The sequence below is a fragment of the Asparagus officinalis genome, chromosome 1, assembly GCF_001876935.1.
Source record: "Asparagus officinalis chromosome 1, Aspof.V1, whole genome shotgun sequence".
Taxonomy (NCBI): Eukaryota; Viridiplantae; Streptophyta; class Magnoliopsida; order Asparagales; family Asparagaceae; genus Asparagus; species Asparagus officinalis.
The window spans coordinates 1,027,402-1,040,737 of record NC_033794.1 but is presented as its reverse complement, the minus strand read 5'-3'; the positions used below and the strand labels follow the sequence as shown (position 1 = coordinate 1,040,737).

Here is a 13,336-nt window from a genome sequence, read left to right as displayed (position 1 = left end):
TAGATCAATTATGTGGTAGTGTTTGGATCAGTAGGAATAAATCAATTTTTGACAAAACTACTTTTTCTTACAAGAAGATTATTAATCAGTCGGTTTATGGCTTATATGATTGGTCAGATAATGGAAGAGGTGTTGCGGCAAAGAAACTCTCTGCAAGATTTGAAGAATTTCCTCTTTCTCGAGCAAGTATCTGAAGATGGAGGACTTTTTGAGTCATCTTTTATATAGTTTTTGTTGTGTATATAGTTGTTCCTTATCTTTCATATGTTGACTATAGAAAATTAAAATTCTACTATGCACATGTATGGCTGGCTTTGGTTTATCCTTAAATCTGTGTCAACGGTGAATGACGGCAAGACCCTCTCTTCATCTTCATGGATCTTTGGACGAAGAAAGTTATACATCACTACTAGTAGAATTTTCATTTTCTATTTTCCAACATTTTGGACACAGTTCGTGTCTTACTTTTGTAACTAAATTTTTTTTTTTGGATTCTTGATATTTTAATGAACGGGGTTCTACCCCTGTTTTTCGATCAAAAAAAAAAGTGTCTCAAACATATCTTGCTACATAACTAATGGAATAGACGGTGACTTATAAAATACATTATGCAAGCTACATGCTTATCACAAACTAGACTGGGTTTTTTGTTAAAGAATTGTAATGATGCTGTAATATTTATAGGGCAGAATAGGATTCCTTATAATTTTTTAAAGATGGTGCTAAGATTATTATATATATGCTAGCTGATATGAGACATCCAGAAGGTTTGCTAATTTATTGCACAATTTAACTTTTTTTTTGTCCTATCTTATCGTAAAGAAATGGTAAATTGCAGTAAAACCCCAAGAACTGACATTATTTTGGACTATCACCTATGAACTTTCAAAATTGAACTAAATCCCTGATTAAATTTTCAGAAAACCCCAATATCTTTTTTATATTGTACTAAACTCCCAATAACTTTCAAAATGCCTTTTTATGTTGTTTTTTTTTGTTCCAATTTATGCGGCTTATATGCAAAATGCTGAAATGCATTGGACTTTCCTGCAAAACAAAAAAGTTAATGAGGGTTTATTGTAATTTTAAAGGTTCATAAGGGTTCAGTGCAAAATATTAAAAGTGTATGGGGGTTTAGTGTAATTTACCCTAAAAGAAAAGGAAGATTTTTCTTATCCAACATTAATTTATGTCCATTACATGTATAAGGTAATAGCAGTGAGTGAAAACTTATCAAGACCCACATCCACATGTGCAGTAAGAAGATAAATTTGAAATAATATAAAAATAATTCTCTCATTCTATGGGAGTATTATTTTCTTAATTATGAGTTTCATAAGAGTTCTCTCTCTTTTGGCTTTTCTAGATCTAGATATGAGTTAGCTTAAATATTTCATATTTTTTTAACAGTCTTTCAAATCATTGAAATTGATATTTAATTCTCGAACTCATATAAGTCACTATAAATTAATCTATGGATTATTGCACTTAAATGCCTTATAGCTTCACCTACTTTGCACATACAACCCAAGTTGTATTTGGCTGCACTTGGTAACTTAAAGTTTCTAAACTTTTCATTTTAGTACTCTCAGTTACACAGACATGAGAGTTTTCTCTAAAATTCTCATGTGACACTCGTATGCTAATTTTATATCATTTTAACGCTTAATTTTAAAATCTATTGTAATCCTATCAAAATCCAATTCTAAACATACCCTAATTCTATTTATATTGGGATTTTGTTTTGTTTAGTAGTGAGTTTGACAAATAGTAAGAGTTAAATATATTCTAAAATTAGCATCCGAACATCGCATGGGAATTTTTGTTTTGTTTTGTTTTTTTTGGTGGGTTGGGGTGTCACAACAAGTGGTATCAGAGCACGGGCAACGCTTGGGCTATTTGGAGGAGTAGATCGCTTTGGAAGTTCATCTAGGGCTTCGTTTGGTGATAAAGGTGGGATCTTTTTTTGTAAAAATCTCGTCTTTTTCAGTTTGGATCTATTTCTCGTTTGTTTCCGCATTGGTTTGGTGGTGCCTTGAGGATTATGGCCGAGAAAGAAGGAGTTGTGGGCAGTACTTCCGGCGTGAAGACCGTCCAAAGCTTGAATATCCACTCAATGAAGATTGATGTGGAAAAGTTCAATGGCACAAACAATTTTGGACTTTGGCGATGCGAAGTCATGGATGCGCTCAACGCGCAAAATTTGGAAGATACGTTGGAGTTGGACGGGAAACCGGACAACATTGATGAGAAGGTTTGGAAAAAGATGAATCGAACGGCGTGTGGTGTGATTAGGTCTTGTCTCACTCAAGATCTAAAGTATGATGTGATCAATGAGACTTCTGCAAAGAAGATTTGGGAGATCCTTGAGAGCAAGTATTTGACCAAGAGTGTGGAGAATCGCTTGCATTTGAAGAGGAGGCTTTACCGCTTCCAGTTGAAGAAAGGAACCTCCATTGGTGATCACATGAACCACTACACGAAGCTTCTTGCGGATTTGGCGAATGTGGATGTTAAGATTGAAGATGAGGACAAGGCGTTGTTGCTATTGAGTTCCTTGCCTGACGAGGAATATGAGACCTTCGTTCTTACTCTTATTAATGGGAAGGCATCTCTTTCGTATAGTGAGGTCACCGCTGCACTTGTGAATTATCAGCTTCGAAAGAAGGATAAGGAGACTTCGTTTGAGCCGGTAGCGGGGGCGTTGGTCGCAAGAGCAAAGGGTCCAAACCGTAGTGGGAGGTCGCAGTCTAGAGGGGCACATCTTGGAGTTCGTAAGAATCAATGTGCCTTTTGCAAAGAAGATGGACATTGGAAAGCCGATTGCCCAAAGTTAGTTGATCGAGCCGGGAAGAATAAGGGAAAAGCTATTCAAGCTTCAGAGGCGAATGTTGTCAAGGCTAGTGGCAACGATTCAGATTCGGATTCTTCGGGCTACTCGTTATCTGCACTGCCGTCAGTTTGTGTTGCCTACTCTACAGAGTGGATATTGGATTCGGGTGCTACATACCACATTTGCCCTAGGAGGGATTGGTTCTCCAGCTTTCAGGAGTTGGAAAGAGGGGATTTCGTGCTCATGGGGAATGATCACAAATGCTCTATTGGTGGTATTGGTACTGTTCGGATCAGGATGAGTGACGGGGTGATTCGGGAGTTGGTTGGAGTGAGGTTCGTTCCTCAGTTGAAGAAGAACATCATTTCACTTGGAGCTTTGGAGGCAGCTGGCTATAGGGTGACCTTGGCGGATGCACGCTTGAAGGTTACATTTGGGTCCATGATTGTGATGAAGGGCGTCAGAAGAAGAAATTTGTATTATTTGCACGGAAGCACGGTGATTGATAGGGAAATGACGACTTCATCAGATTCGGCTAGACTGTGGCATTGTTTGGTGCTGGGGTATATGATTGGTAATACCGTGCATTGGTTGTTGAGGAGTGCTATGACCTGCAGATTGAAGTCCTGTGAGCACATTAGGATGAGCGAGACCGTGGTGGAGTTTGGCACTTCTATCCATCGAGCGAGGGGTCTTTTTGGAGGTGTTCAGTCAGGCATTTGGGGGCCTTCCAAGGAGGCATCATTGGGAGGTAATCGTATCTTGGTTTCCACAGTTGGTGATTGTTCTAGGCATTATTGGGTCGCGACCAGTTCCCGTTGGTGTAAAGTCCTAGAAGTCAACAACAATTGGAAGAAGTGTATTGGCAGAAAGGTAACTCATTGTTTCAGCTTTGGTAGGGGTCCTTTCTTGCGTTGGTGCCGAGCTCACGGCAATAGGAGACACTTCATTGGTGTGGAGACTTTGGGGCGACGAGATGAGATGACAGTTTCGATGGGTCGTTCCTTTCTGGAGGAGGATCGGCGTTTGATGTCGAGCATTGGCATTGGTGTGCGGGCTTCGACATATTTGGGTCATCTTATGCATAGGTCGCCGACTGCTGCTTTAGGAGTTATTAGATCTGGTGGAGCTGCTTCAGATTTTGGGTCGCGTCGGATATTTGGATACCCAGCATTTGGTCACATCGTGGATGTGAGATTGGATCCGATTGCGCGTTTGGGGTTCGGAGGCTCAGTTGATTATCGTTTGGGAGCTTCTGATTTTGTTCTGAGCAGGTATGTCACTTTTGACTCTCGGCAGGTGGAGAGTGTTGATCAGGTCATTTGGATATCGCAGCAGGTGGAGAGTGATGCTACTCCACGTTGGGTGGAGATTACTCCACATACTCCAGATCATACTGCGTCATTTGGGATTCCAGCTAAGGTGACACAGGTTGGAGATCATTTGGTTTTGGATGCAGATGATGGATTGGTTTTGGATTCAGTTGCAGCTGGTAGATATAGTTTGGATATGGCCATTGGTTTACCTCAGGTGGAGGTGTTTGATTTGTCTCAATTTGGGGTCATTGGGAATACTATCAGTTGCAGATCGTTTGGTGATATTGGAGAAGAGTTGCAGACTTTTCTATTTGATTGAGGGCCTTTGGAGGCCGTTTGGGTGAACTACGTGAAGGCTTGATTCCTTGGGCAAAGGATACGTAGGCAGTCATTTTGATGCAGCCGATTTGGTGAGCGACATCGACATTTGGGGTGAGTGTTCACACTCTCATTTGGGTCTCAGCATGTGAGGCATTTGTTTGGTTGGTGTCGGCTCAGTTTTGGGAAAACTTCGCCGAGGTGGAGAATTGTGGAGAAGAATTGGAAAAAGCAGATTTTTGGTCATAAGTCGACTCATGCACAGGCATAAGTCGACTTATGGTAAGTCGACTTATGTTGGTGCATGAGTCGACTTACGTTCTGCTCTGGATTGTTGGTTTTTTGCTCTGCCAAGTCGACTTATCAGGTCTGATAAGTCGACTTATGATCTCTTCTCCAGTTGCTGTTTTTCGCTCTGCCAAGTCGACTTATGCAGACTGATAAGTCGACTTATGACGGGTTTTTTGGAAAGTTCAGGTTCCTATTTGCAGTCTGTTTGGGTTTCTGTTTTGGTATAAATACCAATACGATTTGAGGGTTTTGTGGGGAGAGTTTTGGGGTTTTGGAGCACAGAAAAAGAGAGATCTTTCTGAGCTATTTGTTAGGGTTATTGGTTGAGAGATTGAGAGATTTGTTGGTGAGATTAGTTGGTTCGTTTGAGCGATTTGTAATCTCAATTTGTACTCTCCTTCTCTATTAGTGAAAACCCACCCCCTTCTTGCCCCGTGGACGTAGGCAATTTGCCGAACCACGTAAAACCTTGGTGTTTGTGTTTTGTTTGGTCTTTCTCTCGGCGTTCGTTGGTTTGGTTTCTCAAAGCATCAGTCACAACATACATGTCCAAAGCAGGTGAAACTGTACGTAGGGTATTAAGTGTAATTAAGCCTTATTATATATATCTATTGGTTTTCCACCAAAACTCTCTCTCTCTCTCTCTCTCTCTCTCTCAATAATTCAAGAGGAAGAAGATGATTCTCTCTCTCTCTCTCAATATATAATTCAGGAGGAAAAAGATTATTATTGGAGGAGGAAAGGCTTTGCGTTTAGAAAACAACTCTGTGTCGGTGTAAATTAACTTAAAACACATGGATATTTTGAAACTCAAGTTAAGGACTTGGTGTGATTAACGGAATATTTCTTACCTATTCAGACAAGAGTTTACCCTAACAAAACTGATTTGGAGCAATTGACGTAAGGGGAACTAATACCAATTTCAATGATTTTCGGGGCTAATTTAAAAATATGAAATATTGAAGGGAACAAATCTGAAAAACTTAACCCCCCCCCCAAAAAAAAAAAAAAAAAAAAAAAAAAAAAAAAAAAAAAAAAACCCCCCCCCCCAAAAAAAAAAAAAAGAAAAAGAAAAAAGAAAAAAAAAAGAAAAAAAGAAACCCTTATAAAGTACCCTAATCGTGTATATTGTGCGGCGAGACCTATATATTATCTCTGGCTTCTAGAAAGGTAGGCGCATGCGGGACTAGGCAACGGCGCACCGGATTGAAAATTTTTGTTCGTGTGTTATCCAAAGTCAACGTCTCCTGTGGTCAAACTCTAAGTTGTTTTTCTACTTTGACTTGATTTCCCCGTCCTTAAGGTCGCAATTTAATTGAAGAATAATTAGAATATCAAATTGCTAATATTGTCACCCATGACGTTTGCTTTGATGTTGTGATGGTGACATTAAGACAGGCTTATCTTTATGCTCCGATTACAGTGCAAGTCACTTGTCAAGTTTATGTATTATCCATCTACTTCTCTATACCTAAAGGGTGATTCAAAAGTTTACTATTCATGATACACTAAATTGTCATAACATAAACAGTAAATCTTTGGGTTCTGTTATGCTTGGAGGAGTAAATTTGTTCATGTTACAATTTTTTACTGTATTATGAACAATGTCCTTTCTAGGGGTGGGCAAAAACCGAAAAAAACCAGTTCAACCAAAAAAACCGCCCGAAAAAACGGACCGGTTAACCGAACCGAATTAAATGGATGAGAAGAAATCTCTAAACCTTCCGAACCGAATTAAATCGGTTTGGATCCGGTTTGAACCCCTGAACCGCCCAAAAAAAACCGACCCGAATTCTGTTGGGCGGTTTAGAGACTAAACTTATATCTCAAAACTTTTCCTGTTATCATCCAATAGATTCAAACGGCGCAAGGAGCAGTTTCAAGCAATGAGTACAGCAATATCATAGAAAAATATCCCTGAGAACTAAGTAAAGATTCAAATCAATCCAGAAAATTTGTTATGCACATGATGCACTTACAAAAGATGCATATGCTACATTATATGAACAATATCATACAAAACATCACTCCCCCGTGTAATTAAATAAACTTAAACTTTAGTTAAAAAATTTCGCAGAATAGATCTTGAGAATTACATAAGATTCAAATCAATCACAAAATGTGTTATGTACATGATACTTACAAGAGATAAACATGCTGTATTATATGAACAACATCAGTTCTCTGCGTAATTATATCAACTCAAAACTTTATTCTAAAGATGATAACCAGTCTAATAAAGCTTTGTTGGCGAGCTCAGGAACCTCATCATGAGGACAATGCCCAGCTTGCAAATTCACAACAGAAGTCTTTGGATAGAACTCTTTGCAAATTCAAAATCGAAACCGAACCGAATTTCGGTTGGGCCGAATATTCGGATGAAGGGGAAAAAATCTGGATCTGGATGAGAGTTTTGAGAATCCGGAAAATCTGGATTGGATGCGGATTGAGCATAAAACCGAACCGAACCGAATATGCCCAACCCTACTTTCTAGTATAGAGCTGTAGATATAATTTCTAATTTTAAACATACAATAATAAAATCAAATGTATTAAACCTCAAAGGGAGTCAGGTTCAAAATGAATGCTTAAAAAAAACAGGGGGCCATGCTTACGGGGTACACACTAGTAAATGTTTTACTTGGAAATAATAATACACTTGGGTATAATCCTGTTTGGAGCTGAACATGATCTATCTATCAATGTACTTGTCATTACGATTCAATAATAAATCTAATTAAGCTATAATTTTTAATTAGCGAAATCACATGTCCTTTTCTTCTATTTAACTAACAATATCAATGGTGTTCTAAGTTGCTAAGACTTTTTACATCAATTATCAATTTACGGTATTTACCATAATTACTATACGAAAATGAATACGAAAAATTATTGGTGAATATGAGACACTATATAACAATTATATCATAATTAGTTATAACATGTTAGCATTTAAGGATGTTTCGTCATTTCTTTTTTCATATACCGCTCTACAATAATTAATGATGAAATAAACTTCTTTAGTTTTTATACGTTTTTATTTAATCTGTTAGGCTTTCCAGCTGAGTTAGTGTAACTGTGTTCTCAATCTTCTTGCGTGGTCAATCTAAAAATTTCTATTAAAATCTTTGGAAACTTTATAGATATAACTTAGAATTTATTATATCATCAAATATTTTTCCACGGAAAACTGCCCGTAGGGCTGATAAGATGAGAAATTATTGATTCTATGGTTTACAGAATCTTGGAAAAAAAAGGGGATTTCTAGTCAATCACATTGATGTTTTCAAATCAGTGGGGAATACGAAGTAACTTGTCTGTACAAAATACGAAGAAGTCTTTTGACTTAGTTTTTATAAGTTGATAGAGATTTCTCTAAACTTTCCATGACTTTCCCTGAGCTTTCTCTTTCTTTCTCAATAATAGTTTAGTGAGTCGTTTAGTATGACTTTGCTAATTTTTTCATGTGATGCGCTCCCAATATATTTATCTCTTCTCTTTCTTTATCTCTGCTCGACTTCGCAAGATAAAGAAGATCGCGCGTGCGTGGCGCGAGCTAAATATGTTCATCTAGTTCTCAAAGTTTGTCAATGTGTGCCAAATTTATTTTGTTTTAATACAGAAGAATCGTATCGATATTATTTTTTAGTAAGTTTCTCTGTTGGCATTTGGCTTTATTGGAAAATATTTGACATGAACCTCGACAAACAAAAACAGAGAGACTATTAAGGATCGAAATCGATGTATATTTAATAGTTGAAGCAGTAGTCTAATATAAATCGTTTTTACTTTAATTAGCTGAACTTTCAGAATTTTGGTGCAAAACTTATACATACATACATACTATATATCTATGTGCATGTATGTATGTGTGAACACGGAGGCAGTGGACGCGGTTTCCCAACCGCGTGAAGACACACGAAGCCCACGAGACGGCCCACCCGAAAAGCAAGTAGCTATAAATATAGCTGATTGATTTCTCCCTATGTTTGCGCGAAGGAGCAGGGTGTTTTTTTGGTTGGCGGCTGCGGAGAAAAAGCAAACAAGGAGATTTATTTGGTTCTTTTTCGGCAGAAGAAATTCAGAGCAAAGGAGTTGATTATTTTGGTGGTCTTCAATTTGTTCTGAGCATCTTTTGTAGAGAGAGTTAGTGTGAGAGGTTTGAGAGTTTGTGTGAGGGTTTTATTTGTGAGATTCTTTTGTAAACCCTAGTTGTATTCTCTCCCTCTATTAGTAGATCTCCCCCCTCCTTGCCCCGTGGACGTAGGCAATTTGCCGAACCACGTTAAAATTGGTTGTACTGCTTTTGTGTGATTTGTAATAGCTTTTAGGGTCCCTCGACGCGCAGTCCTAGAGCTGACGAGAGGAATAGCTAATATCCTACTTTGATAGGATATAGGCTTCAGATTCTTGTTCCCTTTGAGAAACAAGAATTTCTTATTGCGACCTAACTCTTGTTGTGCTGCCGAAGTGCTGCCGAAATTTCCGCTGCGCGCAACATGTATGTATGTATATATGTATGTGTGTATGTGTGTCTATTTCAATAATGACATGAGGTACGACCCTCTTTTGCCTTAGGTTTGTAATCAAGTATAAATGTAGAGAAAGAAGCCAAGGTGGAAAACTCCACCACACCACGCTTCAGTAAATCCCTTTGAAGGACTGTTGCTAGGCTCATGGGCCAACTAGGGGCAACCACTCCTGCCCTAAGGCCCAGAATCCAACAAAAGAGGCTTCACCCAGTTTCAGAAGCTAGATAGGCTTAGCCTAGATTTATGCAGGGGTTGAAATGATGTATACATATAGAAAACTATATATGTATTCGTGCTCATATCCATCTGATTATAACTTTTTTCCGTATATGTAGAAATGATGTATACATATAGAAAACATGTGTTGCATCAGAGTGTTGTTGGTTATCTGGAGTCTAAAACTCGAGCTTGAGACTTACATTTAGGGGTCTACTCGGTCCGGATACGGCTCGGATATGATGCCTACCATATCCATATCCGCTTACTCATCTCGGATACGGATACAGATACGGATATAGATACGGATATAACTCGGTAAGAAAAATTCATATCCATATCCGATAAAATCGGAAACGGTTATGGATATACGTGCGGATATATAAGCGGATATGCATGCAGATACAAAACGGATATGAAAAAGCTAGATGGTATTGAGAAAAACATAGTTCATGTGATACAAAAGAGTTCGTTAATGTGTTCATTATAACTGAAAAGTTAAGATTAGACATCTTGATCATCAAAATTAAACACAAATCCATAATCTAAGAATCAAAACTATCGTAAGAGTATGACTAATATGTATTCGGATATTTCGGATACGGATACAGATATTTTACTATAAAACCATATATGTAACCATATCCTATCAGTTATAGATTTGATTAACCATATCCGTATCCTAACGGATACGGTTACAGATATTTCCTCGGATACAGATACGGTTTAGCACCCCTACTTACATTACGCCCGCACGTTCGGAGTCCATGGCACATCATATAATTAATGATAATTCAAAAATAGATTTGTTTTAATCTTAAGTTAGTTAAGTCAGAAGCAAGACCGACCTTAGCTCAGTTGGTAGAGCGGAGGACTGTAGTGTGTTGCAGGTCAATCCTTAGGTCGCTGGTTCGAATCCGGCAGGTCGGATTATTTTCCCACTTTTTTTAAATAAATTTTTACTCCTTGGACTGATCTCATTTTAGTCCCCTCTATAAAAAAAACCCTCACTCGCTCTCCCTCTCAAATTTACTCAAAAAATAAGGACCTTCAATCTCGTCGATCTCTCTGCTGTGGAAATTAGGGGTTTGATAATGGAGGGCGAAGGTCATCTCTCGGTATTGTTACTTGATTTTCTTTATCTCAATTTTTTGGCCCTAACTTTTTTTTCCTTTCCTTTATTGGCAAAAAAGATTGTCTTCATTTTGAAAATTTTTGATCTTTTCCTGACGTTGTTTGTGCAATTTATTCTTTTCGCTTAAGTAATTACGAATAAGCGTGCTACGGCGGGAAATTTGATGAGTTGTTTGTTAGGAGTTAAAAGCTTTCATATTGAAACGCAGAGGAATTGTTTGATCGCCCTATTTTTTGCTCTTTTCGAAGAATCAGAAAGTAAGTAGGAAGGTTAAATCTGATCTAAATTGCAGTTTGGTGGTCAGATTTTGCTCTTTACTAGCTTAATTTACGGGGAAAAAATCTATTTTTATTTCCTGTAACTCAGGATTTAGATGGAGGAAAAATTTGATAAATTTTTTGTATAATGTTGAAACAGATTGATGTTGAGGTAAACCATGGAACATGCTTTGATTTCTATGTTTACACAATTGAAAATATCTCATTGTTCTATGCACACATAACACCTCAAATGTACTCTTTTTTCTCTTTAGTTGACAAGCACTATCTTAGCAAACATGGTTTTCTACAAAATATCAAGGTCTTTAAAATTGTATTGGACTGAGTTATAGACTTATAGTAGTTGGTTATACTGATTATTTTGTATCAACTGTATCTTAGTTTGTAATATCTAATATGCATTCATTATGCCTCACTCTTTCAGTTACCTTTTTTTTAATTTTTTTTGGAGAAGAAATAAACTGTATTTGAAATCTGTGCATATTCTATTCACTGTGTATAATGGAAACTCTATCCAGTTTTATGAATGGTATGATGATGGAATTCTAATGTTAGTATAACAAACGATTCAGTGCTTCACCATTAACAGGCTATAGCTCTTGAGTGTGTACATTTGTTTTCCAGTTGGTCGTTAGTTCTATACTTTCTTTTGTGAAATATATGGCTGTTGAATATTAATTTCATTATAATAAAAGATGCAAGTAATACTGTGCGGCCTTATAACTATCTGAAAAGTTGCAACTTTAACATCTATACTAATGAAATGTCTTCCATGAAAACTAGACTATTGAGGCCATAGCTGTATCTGCTTTTTTCATTCGTCATGACCCTGTTTTCATTAGCCTAACAGTAGCATCTAATAATTGATCACAATGCCCTCGGCTCTGAATCCATGACACCCATCTCTTCTGGAATAACACGAGGGGGTCAATTTCTCTACAAAGAGAGACTTACAAGTCAAAAGCTCCATACTCTAGCAATGTCAATTGCAAAAATTAGTTTCTTATGAGTTCTTTTGACTAAAACCTTGTTAAACCATGACCTATGCATTCCTTTATTTTCTCAAGGTAAATTACTCTTCCAAATTAAGATGTTTTTAGTATTTCTTGTCTCAGTTTTGAAGGGATGCTGCTTGCATCTGGGTCTGCTGACTGCACCATGTAAAGTTGTGGGATGCTCCCTCCAGCACAAAGGCAATCAAAAGGATGAAAGTAAGTCAATCAAAACTCTTTTAAGGAAGAACTGAATGATCTTTTACTATCCATTGATGCTGAAAGCTAATACTAGAGTTATTCATTGTCTTCTGTAACAGCAATGGAAGCAGTGATAACCGGCGCAGGTTACTGAAAGGCTCTTGCAACCAACCGACTCCTGTCTATAACTTGCAGGTAAACGATCTATAGTAATTGTGTTCCAGATATTACCTCAAAAAGGAAAAATTCTCTCTCATGAGACATGATGGTTTTCTACGAAGTATAATTTGTAGCGTATTTTTCCTGTTTACAGTTTTCTCATAATTAAGAAGCTAGGGATAACATATTGGCGGAGCAAACGAAATGTTGATCAGAAAGGTCAGTTCATGTATCTATCGTTCTATTGCAGCATTCATCATTCCTCCATGCAATATCTCACTTTGGAGTCGAAATCATAGGTAAGGTATCTCTGTCCTTTCTTTTGTATCATCTATTTGTTGTTTGATTTGCTCTCTGTGCACCTTTTGTGTTGGATTGGAAAGGTCAATTAACAAAGATGAATTAGGCTAATCTACTTGGGTCCAACATACGCAAAGAATTGACCCTATTTGAATCATGAACCCAAATGTATTTAACAATGTATCTAACTGTTCTTTTTTATGTGAGATTAAATCCCATTTCATGGCTTTACTAAACTTAAAAACCAAGCGGATGCGAGAATAGTTTCAGTGGGTGCTTTCAATTGTTAAAGGAAGTCTTAATATGTAAGCTAATGAAATTGTAGTCCTGTACGCATGTTGGTAAGATAAGTTGTTTAACTCTATTGCCTGTATATGTTATTCGGTGATCTCCATATAAAATTTTGATTTATCAGCTGTACTGGCTATAAAGTATGTGTTGCATAATTATGTTACCCTCTACATCTTATCTTCATGTCTTTTGTAACTTTCAGAAAGTCATTTACATATATAGCTCATAAGTATGATTATATTCCAAGAGTTTCAACTGTGTCTCTTACCGCACCTTTTGCAAAATTCCCATGTCTCGTACCTGCACATGTACGTGCACACGTACCCGTACATGTGCAACTTAAGCGTGCACATATCCACAATCCGAAACCAAAAGAAACTAAAATTATTTTCTTCTCTTATTTTTGAACAACGATTGGAACATGATCTTAAACTAGGATGTTTCATTCATTGAACATTCTTGAGCTGTGAAACA

General features: G+C 37.4%; 1 long non-coding RNA gene and 1 other non-coding gene across 3 annotated transcripts; both read left to right on the top strand.

The window, feature by feature from the left end:
* On the top strand, nt 10,350-10,436 carry TRNAY-GUA. The gene is given in 2 exon segments: nt 10,350-10,386; nt 10,401-10,436. It is a non-coding gene; the product is annotated as a tRNA-Tyr (tRNA).
* Nucleotides 10,478-12,570, top strand: LOC109829527. Of its 2 annotated transcripts, none has more exons than XR_002244064.1 (4): nt 10,478-10,613; nt 12,035-12,130; nt 12,232-12,307; nt 12,426-12,570. It is a non-coding gene; the product is annotated as an uncharacterized LOC109829527 (long non-coding RNA). The 2 variants fall into 2 exon arrangements; XR_002244060.1 differs by having other exon boundaries at nt 10,478-10,624.